Source organism: Pygocentrus nattereri, chromosome 15 (assembly GCF_015220715.1).
Source record: "Pygocentrus nattereri isolate fPygNat1 chromosome 15, fPygNat1.pri, whole genome shotgun sequence".
Taxonomy (NCBI): domain Eukaryota; kingdom Metazoa; phylum Chordata; class Actinopteri; order Characiformes; family Serrasalmidae; genus Pygocentrus; species Pygocentrus nattereri.
The window spans coordinates 21378258-21394452 of NC_051225.1; the positions used below are offsets into that span (position 1 = coordinate 21378258).

Genomic DNA, 16195 nt, shown 5'->3' on the forward strand with positions numbered 1-16195 from the left:
TCGGGCTCACCTCAACACACAGCTTGGGCTCTGGGTCCAATCTCCTTGAGAGGGGCTGGACAATATTCTTTTCTGGAGTAACCCATGGTGTCAGGAGGCGGGCAGGTGTGGGCTTTCTCATAGCCCCTCGACTCGGCGCCTGTATGTTGGGGTTTCCTCCGGTGGACGAGAGGGTAGCTTCCCTACACCTTCGGGTTGGGGAACGGGTCCTGACTGATGTCTGTGCTTATGCACCGAACAGCAGTTCAGAGTACCCAGCCTTCCTAGAGTCCTTGGGAAGGGTGCTTGAAAGTGCTCCTCCTGGAGACTCTATTGTCCTACTGGGGGACTTCAATGCTCACATGGGCAATGACAGTGAGACCTGGAGGGGTGTGATTGGGAGGAATGGCCTCTCTGATCTGAACCCGAGTGGTGTTCAGTTTTTGGACTTCTGTGCAAACCACAGTTTGTCCATAACGAACACCATGTTTGAACACAAGGATGTCAATAATTGCACATGGCACCAGGACACCCTAGGCTGCAGTTCAATGATTGACTTTGTAGTCGTGTCATCGGACTTGCGGCCATTTGGACACTTGGGTAAAGAGAGGAGCTGAGCTGTCAACTGATCACCACCTGGTGGTGAGTTGGATCAGGTGGTGGGGGAAGATGCCGGTCAGACCAGGCAAACCCAAACGTATAGTGAGGGTTTGCTGGGAACGTCTGGCAGAAGAACCTGTCAGATTGATCTTCAACTCACACCTCCATCAGAGCTTTGACCAGATATCAGGGGAGGTGGGGGACATTGACTCAGAATGGGCCATGTTCCGCTCCTCCATTGTTGAAGCGGCTGACTGTAGCTGTGGCTGTACGGTAGTTAGACACGAGAATAGGCTTGTCCATTACTGAGGCCGAAGTCGCTAAGGTCGTTAAAAAGCATCTTGGCGGCAGGGCTCCAGGGGTGGATGAGATCCGTCCTGAGTTCCTCAAGGCTCTGGATTTTGTGGGGCTGTCTTGGCTGACATGCCTTTTCAACATCGGGGGCAGTGCCACTGGATTGGCAGACTGGGGTGGTGGTGCCTCATTTTAAAAAGGGGGACCAGAGGGTGTGTTCCAACTACAGGGGAATCACACTCCTCAGCCTCCCTGGTAAGGTCTATGCAGGGGTACTGGAGAAGAGAGTCCGGCTTATAGTCGAACCTCGGATTCAGGAGGAGCAGTGCGGGTTCTGCCCTGGTTGTGGAACACTGGACCAACTCTTTACCCTCTCCAGGATTCTGGAGGGTTCATGGGAGTTTGCCCAACCAGTCCACATGTGCTTTGTGGATTTGGAGAAGGCATTCGACTGTGTTCCCCGGGGTTTTCTGTGGGAGGTGCTTCGAGAGTATGGGGTACATGGGCTACGAGCCATTCAGGCCCTGTACAAACAAAGCAGAGTTTGGTTCGTAAGGCCGGCAGTAAGTCTGCCCTTTGTCACCGATTCTATTCATAATTTTTATGGATAGAATTTCTAGGCGCAGTCAGGGGATGGAGGGTGTCCGGTTTGGTGACCTCAAGGTCACATCGCTGCTGTTTGCAGATGATGTGGTCCTATTGGGGACATCAGGCCGTGAACTTCAGCTTTCGCTGGATCAGTTTGCAGCCGAGTGTGAAGCGGCCAGGATGAGGATCAGTACCTCCAAATCCGAGGCCATGGTTCTCAGGTGGGAAAGGGTGGAGAGCCCTCTCTCGGTCGGGGATAAGCTCTTGCCTCAAGTGGAGGAGTTTAAGTATCTCGGGGTCTTGTTCACGAGTGATGGTACAAGGGAGCGGGAGATTGACAGGTGGAATGGTGCTGGGTCAGCAGTGATGCGGGCTCTTTATCGGTCTGTTGTGGTAAAGAAAAAGCTGAGCCATAAGTCAATTTATTATCGATTTACTATTCGATATACGTTCCCACCCTCACCTATGGTCATGATCTTTGGGTAATGACCGAAAGAACAAGATCACAAATGCAAGCGGCCGAAATGTGTTTCCTCCGCAGGGTGTCTGGACTCTCCATTAGAGATAGGGTGAGAAGTTCGGTCAGCCGGGAGGGACTCTAGTCTAGGGAGTAGAGCCGCTGCTTCTCCACGTTGAGAGGAGCCAGCTGAGGTGGTTCGGGCATCTGGTTAGGATGCCTCCTGGACGCCTCCCTTGGGAGGTGTCACAGGCAAGTCCACCCAGGAGGATACCCCGGGGAAGACCCACGACACGCTGGCGTGACTATATTGCCCAGCTGGCCTGGGAGCGCGTCGGAATCCCCCAGGGAGCAGGTGGAAGTGGCTGGGGAAAGGGAGGTCTGGGCCTCATTGCTTAGGATGCTGTCCCCGCGACCCGAACCCCAGAGAAGCGTAAGATGATGGATGGATGGATGGATGGATGGATGGATGGAAATAACAACACTTTGTGTCATACTGTTTTCTGATTTACCACATTCTCTGTTAAATCAGAAAAGTGTTATCTGAAATATTTCAAAACATTTTGGGTTTAAAGAAAGTCAAAATATGTTGTCTCCAAATGAACACACTGGTGTGTCTAATTAGAGACAGAATGTGTGTATGTGTGTGTGTGTTTGTGTGTGTGTTTTTAAAAAACATCTGGTTTTGGAGTGTGTGAAGAAAAAAAAAAAAATCGGTAACCCCTTAGACAACAGGCTCATAGTTGATTGAGAGGAGGAAGCTGATTAGGATGCCCCCGGTCACCTCCTGGTGGAGATATAATTATTCAATATGAATGTTATGCAGTGATGCTGTTCTAGTTGATGTAGTTGTGAGATAGTGAAGAACTGAAGTGCGGCCCATGTACAGACCCATAGAGTCATTATCCAGACAAAAATTAAGCTTAGTCCTGAACAGTTTAAATGGAGGTTCTCCATTTAAATCATAATGTAGTCTAGGAAAGAGCTTATTCCCTGACCCTCAGAGGTTAGGGGGTTACTCTAATGAGAATTTCTTACCTAGTGGTTTGTCTTATGCCTTCCTGCTGTAACCTTGAAGCTGTTACAATCACGCATGAGAAACATGCATTTAGTGATCATTGCAGTGTGCTAGGTGGTAAGGATTCAAGGTTGCATGGTTGTTTTTATAAAGCTTTAATCATTAGTGGCTTAGTGAATTAATAAAGTCCATTTTGACAGGACACACTATAGTTCTCACTGTCTGTACCTCTCTACCTTTCTTCTCTCACCTTTCACTCGATTCCCCTGGCACATTAATTGCCACTGCCCTTTGATGGAAACATGCACTCTCTTCCCCCTCTGTTGCATTAATTGCCACTGTACTCCCATTGAGATTGTGTGTGTGTGTGTGTGTGTGTGTGTGTCTGTGTATATGCATGTATGTGAGAACTACATGCTCAAGGTCAGTGTTTGTGTGTGTGTGTGTGTGTGTGTGTGTGTGTGTTTAACAGCAGTATTCCGCTGCTCTGGCCTCTGTGCTGTAATTGTAAGTCCTGTGGGACGGTGCGCTGCTGCCAGGCTGCACCCGTGGGAGCCCGCACAGACGCCTCATCTGTAATAATATAAATCGGGTTTTAGCGTGGGTCACTCCGACTGACCTGCACAGTACTGCACACATCAGCAGACCCCACCGCTAGCGGCTACTATGGCAAAAAAAGGAACAGATACAAATACTCGAGGGGGGGAAAAAAGCTGTGTTTACATGGCTTAAAATACTCCTCCACAATCATATGTGCACATTTGATTTCTATAAGCTCTGATATTAATAGAACTGAAGATGCATCACAGTAAATTCTTTCATTAATCACTTCTGATTGGGTCAAGTGGGATCAGGTGAAGTCGATGGACCGTTTAATGATAAAATGACCCTGTATATAGACACAGGGAATGGGCAGAGGAAGACGGGAGCAGATTGTGGGGGCTGGACGTATCAAGGTTTGTTTAAGCCTCATGTTGGCAACCACCCTTTAGAACAACAGAGTAAGTCTTCCTCACACCCATAGTGTGTTCAGATGTTGTCGTTGTTGGAATTAAACCTTTTTTTCCCTTATGTTTTCAATGTTTTAAAATGCCAGTTGCCCTTTTACTGGCTGTGTTTGCATGCAAAGATTTTTGCCAATCATATTACAGATTCAGACTGAGGTGTTTATGCTCACTCTATTCAACAGTCTGATGAAAATCTTCGTTTACATGCTCGCTACAAGTAATCCGATGCAAAATGACGCGCATGCGTGGAGTAGCGCGTAGAGTAAATGTTACCATGACAACGAACATCACGTGAGGTCCAGTTTCAAGTTGGCATGCTTGTGTTTTTAATTGCTTTAAAATAATATCCGACTCAGAAAAACGTCCTTCACATGTACTTATAAAGGAAGCGGCGAGAGTAAGACGTCGTGTTCTGAGACACATAGCCTGGACGTCCGTCCCACCGCCTTCTTTTAAAGCTCAGAGCATGAACTCCGTCTCCTCTGGAGATCAGGTTCTGCTCCACCACGCTGAATGGTATAAACTTTTGCCATAGCCGTTTACGAGTTCTGTGCTTTCGCTGTGACTAAAATGCGCATGCGCAGAACGTATTTAGACGTTCCAATTGGAGAGTAATTGGATTCAGGCGTTTATACGGCAATTATTCTTCTATTTAATGGATTATTTACAGGTTTACCCACCTCGTTCAATCGGATAGAAATTCCGAATTACTTCAGTCGGACTAGACTATTCCGATTGAGGTGTTTACATGGACATAGTCTATTCCGATATAGCTATTAGTCGGATTTTTAACGGATTATTAGGTTGCACATAAATGTGGCTGTGTCACGTTTTCATGATGAATGGACCAACAGAAACGGCCCATTAACTTCCAGTGAAGATTAAGGATTTTCTCTCTTCTGTAAAGTTTCCTGTTTTGGAAATATATATTTTTTTGTTTCAACATAGATGTAGAGAATATATTTGCTCTGATATACATATGTATTAGTGTTATTTTCAAGAAATGAATATCCATCTATCCATTTTCCAAGCCACTTCTCCCTCAGGGTCACGGGGAGTGCTGGAGCCTATCTCAGCGGTCATCGGGCGGAAGGCAGGACACCCTGGACAGGTCGCCAGTCCATCGCAGGGCAGACAGACAGACACAGTCAGTCACTCACACACTCATGCCTAGAACATGCAAATAAATAAATGATTTACTAGTAGATAAATGCTCCAAAATGTGACCTGACCTGCTGCCTGCTCAGAACTGCGTGGTCATGTCAGATCACATAATGAACGATGAAAAGATCATCGACATGCCATGTCCAAATGTGTTTATTTAAATGCCCAGCACTAACATCCGTAATATTTAGCTAGTTAGTAGACTGCTAGGCTGTACATCTGAAAATAAGGTCACACATGCTCCCGTTATGAGTTCCCGTTATGAGTCATATTTGCAGATACTGTGGAGCAACACTGTTAGTCGTGAAGTTAGTGGGGTAAGCTTATGTATCATTTTAGTCCTACTGTTAAAGTGGATTATTAGCTATTACACACTCATAAATGAAGCTCATCGCTTATAGTGGGATCCTGCAACAGGTGCCTGATGCAAGTGGGAAGCAACATGTGTCTGTGATCCAAACAATGATGTAATAAACCCTCATAAAAGCACTGATAACCAACTTAAAGCTTAAACAACTCACTTGCAGGGAGTTTCCAGCTAGACTCAGACCAGCAGGGAGTAACACGAATAGCTGATGACATCATCTGCTCCAAATTTAGTCCCAGTCAACTAATTAAAATGGGAAAAAAAAAAGTAGTTTAACATCGCTCAACAGGTAAGACCAATATCTTTCATGCACTGACAGTTACAAAACGTCACAAAAAGAAAACTGTGAAAATAAGTTGACATGATTTTTCATTAAATTTGATTAGAACCAAAAAATGCCAAGGCAAACACACTGCAATAATACTCAGGGGAAAAGAATCAAGAGTAAATTACTTGATTGGCTTGTGCTTAAATCGGGCCTTCTTGACTTTTTTGGACACAAAGTTTCAGTGACAAGATTCAGTTTTTTTTCTTCTAATATTGTGAGTAGCAAACATACAAAAGTAAATAAAAGCAACATGCATGCTAGACCCTTTGTGGTTTGGGGGCACCTAAGCAACTGCGTATCCCACTTATAGCAATAAATGGCACTGTGATTCAACCACAGTACACAACAGTGGTGATTTAAAAAAAGATCCTTTCATTTTTTCCAAACAGACAAAAAAACCCAAGGCTTGTCTGGATTCTATTGGATAACTGCAAGATAATATGTCTTCAGAGGCCTCTTAGTTTAAAATCATTGAAAACTTTGGTAATATATGTTCTATGCTTCCTCCACATGATTGGTAGCGGAGCACTAAGTGCGCTTTGCATCCTTCCTGTATCCACACTTTACTAATCTAAACTCTCATGAGCTCTGTTATTGAATAACTGCCATGTTTCACTGCTGCCAGCATGTACACGGGCAAACAGCAACTGGGACTTGCACGAGCTCATAATCAAAGAGGACTTACCTTAGTAAATGAGTTGATTTTGGCTGCGCCCTGTAATATATCTCAAGGCGGCCCTGGCAGGGGGGCTAGAATGACTGAACTATGCTGGTAGAGAGAGTTTCTGCTGATTAAGATCTGTAGGGATTTTTGCCATCATTATCACAGCAAAGAAACGATCATAAATATACAGCCAACGTAGATCTCTTGTACAGGCCTAATAAAAATGCAGTCTATTACAGGCTGGGGCTCATAGGAGGAGTGCTCATCAGGAGTGCTTGAGTCAACATTTGTAATTCATTATATATGGCCAAGGAGAGGACCTGCCTGTGTAAATCCCTGTGAATGTTGAGTCTGTGTGTGCATATTGTGTTTGTCTGCATCTTATCTACTACATATCCAGGTCTTATTTGTGGTCAATCTGAGGTTTTTTGGTGAAAGGTTCATTCATGCTGGTCATAGTGAAAACCATGACATGGCTACATGCTTTCAAAGCACCAAAAGCTTCTTGACTGATAGCCCCTCTTTCTGGAGAATCTTCAGCCTGCTCAATGTGAGCGAGTGAGTCACTCAGTCACTCAATCACAAATCAGCACAGTTACAATCCAAACCCAGAACTGTCTGTACTCTAGTCAAATACTTGTGTCCACTCCCATCGTGAATGTCGGTTCTCTTTAGCTTTTGTGGTCACATAATTTCTAATGTGGACAATAAACACAAACAGTAGCAGCTACACTACCAACAAGCCTCAAGCTCTGATTTAGCTGTGACAGTTGCTTATTGACAAGTCAATAGTTTGCACTGTTACTAGCTCCATCTATGCATCTTGGATGGGTACACTTGGTACTCTGCTGGATGCTGGTGTAGAATAGTGGTGTAATGAGGTCACTACGCCATCCTAATCATCAAGAATTTTAAAAGAAAAACATTTGAAAAAATCCAATATAACACACACACACACACACACACACACACACACACACATTTTCTAATCTGCTTCTCCCTCAGGGTCACAGGGGGATACTGGAGCCTATCCCAGCGGTCATCGGGCGGAATCCAATATAACAATATGCAATATTAATATTACCTATTAATATTGTTTCCCTGGTCATCATCCTTTAGGAACGGCAGTGCATCCAGCTTCCTTTCTTATAGTAGCTGAAAGACCCACAGTTAACTACAGGGGGGGAGTCTGACATTGAGATACCTGTGGAGAGAATAGACAATGTTAAATATAAGCAATTGAGAACATACTTAGCAGTAATATGAATGAACGGCCAAATGTCATGTCATTATGTATTTTATTGACAATGATGTTTATATGAATGTACAGTCCGATTTAATGGCAGGCCTAGAAGCTTAAATGGGGAGAGATTTAGTCTAAGGGAGAATGGCTGGGATGAGGCCTGTCTGTGAAGTTGAAAGTCTAATTGCCCTTGTGGCTTTAGACTGAAGTTGAAAAAGGAAAACGTCTTTTGTTGTACTGATGCTTGTGGACCAAAACGAGTCAATTAGAGTCTGTCTAGAAACTTTTTAACTAATTTATTTTCCTTTTCACACAGTGTTTCTTTTACTTGTGAACACCAATAATTTAGTTCAAATTGTTGAGTGGTTCTTACATGGCAAACCCAGCTTCCCACACTTTGCACTCAACCACACATAAAAACTTTCCCCAAGTGAGTAAAACCATTGCAGCAGACTGGGGTCTGATTTCCCCTTGTGGGCAACCACAGTACTGCTACACCAATACTTAAGAGTACTCTTTACACTAAATTTACTTACTTCTATAATGTGATTTAATTGTACATTGTTCTGGATAGGTGTGTCTGTCAAATGCATACATGTACCGCATCAACAAGGGTAACCAAATTCAACATGGCTCCAGCATGGCTCCCTTGGCAGCGGAAATGACAAAATACATGATCACAGACACCATATCATACTACACTGCCGGGTGGAAAAACACCACAAAAGGGGCTTTCAGGCACATGCAATCATAGACCTGGGCAGTGGGCAGACTTGAGCCCCCTTCTTCCTTACTCTAGACTGCATCAGTGTCTTTTTGGTTGGTGTGTATGAGCATTTTATGTTATATTGTCTCCACTATTGTTTAAGATTATAGATGGCACATCACCGCTGTTGGATAATGTCAGGCTGATATGAGCAGAAAATGCTGGCTCAGATATCTGAGAGCAAAACAGTGAATCCAATCCAATCCTGTAACCAATCTAGCCTGAAATAGCACTCACTCACATGTTGTTTGCTGAGTATTCCTTCCTGCAGTGTAGTAGAGTGTTTAATAGAGTGTTTAAGTAGTTTGAGTCTACTTTTAAATTCTCAATTCTCGTTTTTCAATTACAAAGCACTAACTAAAAAACTTAGTAGTTTTAAAGGACGGATTGATATGTTGGATTGATATCAGAATATCAGCTGATAGACAAGGTTTCAATGTTGCTTCAGTGTCAGAAAAGAAAAAGTGTCTGTGCCATGTCTACATAAGATCTATTTCATTAAGGCACACTTGACCCAGTCTAGGTCTGGGAATAGAGAACCACAGAGTTGAAGAGTTATGTGAGACACTGTGGAGCTATAAAAGAGAATTATAATGCATGTGTTCCTCTCCTATATGCTGAAAAGTACAGTTCAGTTCTCAGTATTTTAGGCTACCTTATGAAAAGTTCATCTTAATACTATGTGTGCTTCCCTCTGAGACATGATTAGACTGTCTTTCTGGATAAGACAGACTTTCCTTTTTTCCCCTGAGACCCCCAAAATGTCTGCATGGGCTCGCTGTGCATAAAAGACATGCAGTTGTACTGTGATCAGATGTACATCCTTAGTTGGGAGTTGTATCTTCTGGCATTGTCAAGTTTTTTTGTGGTGATTGTAGACCTTAGTGTGTGTGTGTGTCTCAAAAAGAACATGTGTTTCACATGTGTGAATGTGATTGTGTGAGGAGGAGTGTGTGTATGTTTGAGTGATCTGTTTCACCGCTGCAGGCCGTGTTTCCCTGTGGGGAGAGTTACAGCAGGTCCGATTCATTATTAATGTGGCTTTGTGTTCCTCTTCTCACACATTAGCATTAGCTGTGATACATGTCAGCAAAGTGACACAGTGATCCTTGCTGTTGCTGTCTCTGCTCCCCTCTTGAGCTTGAAAGACTTGTCCACACCAGATGGGACCTGACTGTTCACGATGTGATTTGCTCTGGTGCTGATGTCGTTACTCAAGTATATGTCGGGATTAAGGCAGGGTAAAATCTCACATTCAGGTTTCTCACAGCCCATCTTCCAATTTTTAATCTACCTCTGCTTTAGTTTTTCTTCTTACTTTATTCTTCTTCACTACTTTTATTACCTTAATTTTTAATCTGACACACTGGTGACACTCATATTTGCATGACGGTCCAGAGAAAAGCATATCATGTAAAGTTTATATTTGTCTGTGTGTGTGTGTGTATATATATATATATATATATATATATATATATATGTATATATATATATATATATATATTGTTTGAAAGTATTGATTGATAGACACATTTATTTAAGTGGCATTTAAATGGATAATTAGATTTTTTTAGACAATATTTTATTTAGATAATTATTGATGATGGCTGTCATTGTTGTTAGGTGACTGAACAGGCGCTATCATTAGGAACATGGTGTTTTATTTTGTCTTTGACAGGTTGTGGTCAGATTTTGAATGATTTATTAAGCATGGACTCCATTACTGATCAGGCATTGACATAACTATCAGTCAAGCATGGACACTACTATCAGTCAAACATAGCCTTGACCACAGGTCAAGCATCGCCTCAACTGCTGGTCAGGCATGGAGACGACTATTCATCAAGCATGAATTTCATGACTGCTGAAGCCACAGGACATAACTACTGGTCAAACATGGATTCAAGTTCTGGCCAGACATGAACTCAACTGTTAGCTAAGCAAGGACCTAATTACTTGTCAAGTATGGACTTGACTACTGGTCTTTTTTTTTATTTTTTTTTATACTTTTTTGATCCCACAATCGGGGAAATTCCTTCTCTCCCATCCGTGAAGTGATGAAACACCACATACACACTAGTGAACACACACTAGGGGGCAGTGAGCACACTTGCCCGGAGCAGTGGGCAGCCCTATCCACGGCGCCCGGGGAGCAGTTGGGGGTTAGGTGTCTTGCTCAAGGACACCTCAGTCATGGACTGCCGGCCCTGGGGATCGAACCGGCAACCTTCCGGTCACAGATCCCTAACCTCCAGCCCACAACTGCCCCCCGGGTTGATGCGTGGAGTGGACGGAGCAAGCCCCTATTCCATCTCCCTGCTCCAAAAATCAATTTAATATATGGTCCCTGGGTAGGGGACGTATCAGATATTAAACTGATAAGAACAGATACTACACTTGCATGTACTTGACTTCTGACCAAGCATGGACTTAACTACTTTTCAAGCAGGACTCAACTGCTGGTCAAGCATGGAATTGACAAGCGAGGACTCCCCTAAACATGGAACTTCATCCTGCCTAAGCATATAGTCAGTTGCTGGTCAAGCATGGGCACACGTTCTGGTCAAACATGAACTCAACTGTTGGCCAAGCAAGGACCTAATTACTTTTCAAGCATGGACTACACTGCTGGTCTTGTGCGAACTTGACTATTGGTCAAGAATGGACTTGAATATTAGACAAGTATGGCCAAAACTACTGGTCAAGCATGGATTCGACTAAATATGGAACTGTGTCCTGGCCATGCAGACAGTTAGTTGCTGGTCAAGCATTGATGCAACTACTGGCTAAGCATGTACGCAACTACATGTCAGACATGGACTTGACAATTGGTCAAACACAGACTCTACTACTGGTAAAGCATGGATGCTGACCAAGCATGGAATCCACTACTAGTCAAGCATGGAACCGAGTACCAGTGAGAAGTGGAATTAAGTACTGGCCAAGCATAGACTGGACAAGCATGTGAAGCCACAGATGCATATGCTGCTAAAGCCATGGACTCGAATACTGCTGAAAGCTATAGACTCCTGGTCAAGCACTACTTGTCAAGCTTGGAATCGAATACTAGTCAAGCATGGGTTCAATTACCGGTGAAACACATGAGTCAGGCCTGCACACCATAATGCTGCTAAAAAAGCTGCAGGTCTGAATGGAAGGTTACAGGTTAGGTCTTTCTCCCCCTCTCTTTCTCTCTCTCTCTCCCCATCTTCTTGTCTGTCTGTCCTTTCAGTTATTTCAAAATGTATCTCTAAAGCTCTGTAGCTTCTTGAGTCTGAATGGAATGCTATAAAGCTCTCCATTTCTTTGCTCTTGTTTCATATCTATCATGTGGTTTTCGGTCAGAGAGGTGTCAGGTAAGTGTGCATATGAAGGCAGAGAGGGTGAGGACTGAAAGATGTCAGTGTGTGTGACCTGTTGGAGTGCTAGTTATGGAGAGGCTGACCAGTGAGTGAGAGGTTAGGGTCACGCAGCTGCGGCTTCTCTCTGGAAATGAGTATAAGCACGGCTCTGCTCATCATTACCATAACATACTCACACAGAGCGTGATCAGGACAGTGGCCAATCTGCAGGAGAGCTGGAGTGAACGGAGGCAATCTGGACATGCTTGAGGAGAAGAGTGGCTGCTGAACAGGCCCTACAGACCAATGGTCAAACAATCATTCTCTCTCTCTCTCTGTCTTGCCAGGTTTTCATCCAGCTGTTAAATAAAATTTAAGAGAATAACTGAAATAACTGAAATGCTGCAAAAAATGATGTGACTGATGCTGTTTGTATCAGCTCTGTACAACAGGATATTACTCTCTGCATCTCAACATTATCTGTCAAACACTTCTGAGAAATATTTAATGTTGAGCAGTTTCCCGTTGCTGTTTTGTTTAATTTTATGGCTGTATTTTACATAACAAGACTATAGAGACAGAAAGCACTGGCAAACATAATGGCTTTACTGCTTAATATCAATGTTATTGTTTATTTTGATAAATGTACCGTTTAACTGCCTTCCATCATATTTCATAGCTATGGCTAGAAATCAGAAACACGTCATCAGAAACAGTTACATGACTTTATTCTATTCACATTGTTTATTTGGAAAGTGTATTTCCACTGTAATTTATCACATTTCTTTATTATTAGCAAAATCATGCAAGTGTACAAACCTTCATGTGAATTTTGGCAATTTTATTCAATATTGGCCTTTTACTCTTCTCTATACGTCAGATTATTCAAACAGAATGCACTCGCCCTCGGCAGGTCAGCCTCAGTGAGCTAACTGGATATCCATGCATACTTTGCAACGCAAGATGTTTTTTGAGATGTTTGGCATAACATACATGACCTGTGAGTAACTGCATTGACTGCATTGTCTGGCTATAAACTTGAACCATGGTGTGCCTTTCATTTTGTTCCTGTTAGCTGTGTAGCATGCTAACAAGACAACTAGCAGAGGAAAGTGATGAAGTTGTATCAGCATTCATGTGTAACAGATGAAGTAGTTTATAACTTAAAGCCCAGTAAATCAAATGTTATGGTTTGGAAATGTTAAGCATTTTAAAGTAGTTTATTACTGTAAACATCTTTGTCTGCCTTTATTGTTGGGTATGAAAAGTAAAATGTGTCAATTATGTCCAGGCGAGTTCTGCTGAAGTCAGCACTGGTGTTCGCTGGATCGCTCACCCCTCTGAGGGCTCATCTAACACCCGTCACTTGAGTTAATAAAGTAATGGAACAATCCTTAAGATGGCGCTGGGGATTCCCCTGAGGGAAAATGATGAGGCCAAGTGGACAAGGGCTTGTTAAAACCGGTATTGAAGCAGGGGAGCTATCTAATGTTTCCCTCTCTCCTCTGTCTCTCTCTCTTAACAGATCTCCCCCCACTCTGCCCCTTTTGTTGATGGTTTCTCACCTTGCTCTCTGCTCTCTCTAGATAACAAGAAACAGAAATAGAAGAAAGCAAAAAAATAAAATAAAATAATTTATGTAAATTTACTTACTAATTATTTACAAATGCAGAACAAATCATTTATTTATAATAGTCATCAAAACATTTTCAAAGTAATAAGTTGATGCTTTGCCTTACTGATTGTGACAGTATTCAGTACTGGTGACAACATACATTCTCTCTCTCTCTCTCTCTCTCTCTCTCTCTCTCTCTCTATCTATCTATCTATATATCTATATATATATAGAGAGAGAGAGAGAATGGAAATGGAATAGACAACAAGTGGAAATTATTGGCAATTAGCGAGACACATTCAATAAAGGAGTGGTTCTGCAGGTGGGGACCACAGACCACTTCTCAGTACCTTTCTGCTTTCTGGCTGATGTTTTGGTCACTTTTGAATGTTGGTGGTGCTTTTACACTCGTGGTAGCATGAGACGGACTCTACAACCCACACAAGTGGCTCAGGTAGTGCAGCTCATCCAGGATGGCACATCAATGCGAGCTGTGGCAAGAAGCCTTGCTGTGTCTGTCAGTGTAGTGTCCAGAGGATGGAGGCTCTACCAGGTGACAGGCCAGTACACCAGGAGACATCAAGAAGGCTGTAGGAGGGCAACAACCCAGCAGCAGAACCGCTACCTCCGCCTTTGTGCAAGGAGGAACAGGAGGAGCACTGCCAGAGCCCTGCAAAATGACCTCCAGCAGGCCACAAATGTGCATGTGTCTGCACAAACGGTTAGAAACCGAGTCCATGAGGATGGTATGAGGGCCCGACATCCACAGATGGGGGTTGTGCCCACAGCCCAACACCGTGCAGGACGCTTGGCATTTGCCAGAGAACACCAGGATTGGCAAATTCACCACCTGCGCCCTGTGCTCTTCACAGATGAAAGCAGGTTCACACTGAGCACATGGGACAGACGTGACAGAGTCTGGAGACGCCGTGGAGAGCGATCTGCTGCCTGCAACATCCTTCAGCATGACCGGTTTGGCAGTGGGTCAGTAATGGTGTGGGGTGGCATTTCTTTGGAGGGCCACACAGCCCTCCATGTGCTCGCCAGAAGTAGCCTGACTGCCATTAGGTACCGAGATGAGATCCTCAGACCCCTTGTGAGACCATATGCTGGTGCGGTTGGCCCTGGGTTCCTCCTAATGCAGGACAATGCTAGACCTCATGTGGCTGGAGTGTGTCAGCAGTTCCTGCAAGATGAAGGCATTGAAGCTATGGACTGGCCCGCCCGTTCCTCAGACCTGAATCCGATTGAGCACATCTGGGACATCATGTTTCACTCCATCCACCAACGCCACGTTGCACCACAGACTATCCAGGAGTTGGCGGATGCTTTAGTCCAGGTCTAGGAGGAGATCCCTCAGGAGACCAACCGCCACCTCATCAGGAGCATGCCCAGGCATTGTAGGGAGGTCATACAGGCACGTGGAGGCCACACACAATACTGAGCCTCATTTTGACTTGTTTTAAGGACATTCCATCAAAGTTGGATCAGCCTGTAGTGTGTTTTTCCACTTTAATTTTGTGTGTGACTCCAAATCCAGGCCTCCATCGGTTAATAAATTTGATTTCCATTGATTTGTGTGATTTTGTTGTCAGCACATTCAACTTTGTACAGAACAAAGTATTCAATGAGTATTTCATTCATTCAGATCTAGGATGTGTTATTTGAGTGTTCCCTTTATTTTTTTGAGCTGTGTGTGTGTGTGTGTATCGCTGCTGTCGGATCAAAACCTCATATCTCCGAAATTGTAACTTTACAGGAGAAGATGAACACATACTGTACTTTTAATAGAAGTCAATGGAACCAGACTTTTTTTCCAAGTAGTTTTAGGTCATTTCTTTTCTAATTATGTCAAAAACAGCAATATACCTAATATATGTATATATATATATATATATATATATATATATATATATATATATATATATATATATACACACATATATATATATATATATATATATACACACACACACACACACACACACACACACACACACACACATATATATATATATATATATATATATATATATATATATAGCAGCTAATAAAAGTAATGGAATGATCTTTAAGATATATATGTATATCTTAAAGAAAGTTCCATTACTTTATTAGCTCTTATGCTTTCAGGCAGTGTCACCACTGTTGTGCCTGAATGGACTGCACCCTTCTGCAGGTTGCTGGTCACATGAGCCTGGAAAGACACCTGTTCTCCTTTTTGCTGAGAAGAGTGGACTTAAGAGGTTTGACTCCTTTTTACTCAGTGGCTGTGGAGGCATGGCAGCTTTCTCTTTCTTAAGGGAGAGCTTTGCAGTTCCATCCAAGTGGATTTTTGAGGAAACTTTGGTTTTCCTGTTTCCCAACAATGTCCCAGGTCTTTGTTGCGCTGAGGGTCAGCTATTTGAAGGCTAACATTAGTAAAGTTTGCCACATAAGTTGGCAGATATGGTTGGTCTCAGGTTAGTCTCAGCGCCTGGCTTCACAGGTACTAGACCATTTGAGATCTGACCTGTCTGTCTCGGTTTCAGAATATTTGGATGCAATACCTGTGGAGGGTTGCCAGAGTAAAACAGTCAACAGGAGGACGGACAGGACAGTCAGGGGAAGCTCTTTTTACAAGGGTCCCTCACTCTTGGGGACTTTAGTAGACTGAGCAAGCGGTCATTATATTTTGCAGGCACTAAAGCCTTGAATTTTTGGACTCTTATGGATCTATAAGAAATTAGATGGACCAAGGTTGTGGGGGCAGGCTCTGAAGGTA

General features: G+C 43.3%; 1 pseudogene; it reads right to left on the reverse strand.

Annotated features, from left to right (window-relative positions):
* Positions 1–10732: 10732 nt before the first annotated feature.
* On the reverse strand, positions 10733–10901 carry LOC119265295 (annotated as a pseudogene).
* Positions 10902–16195: the final 5294 nt, after the last annotated feature.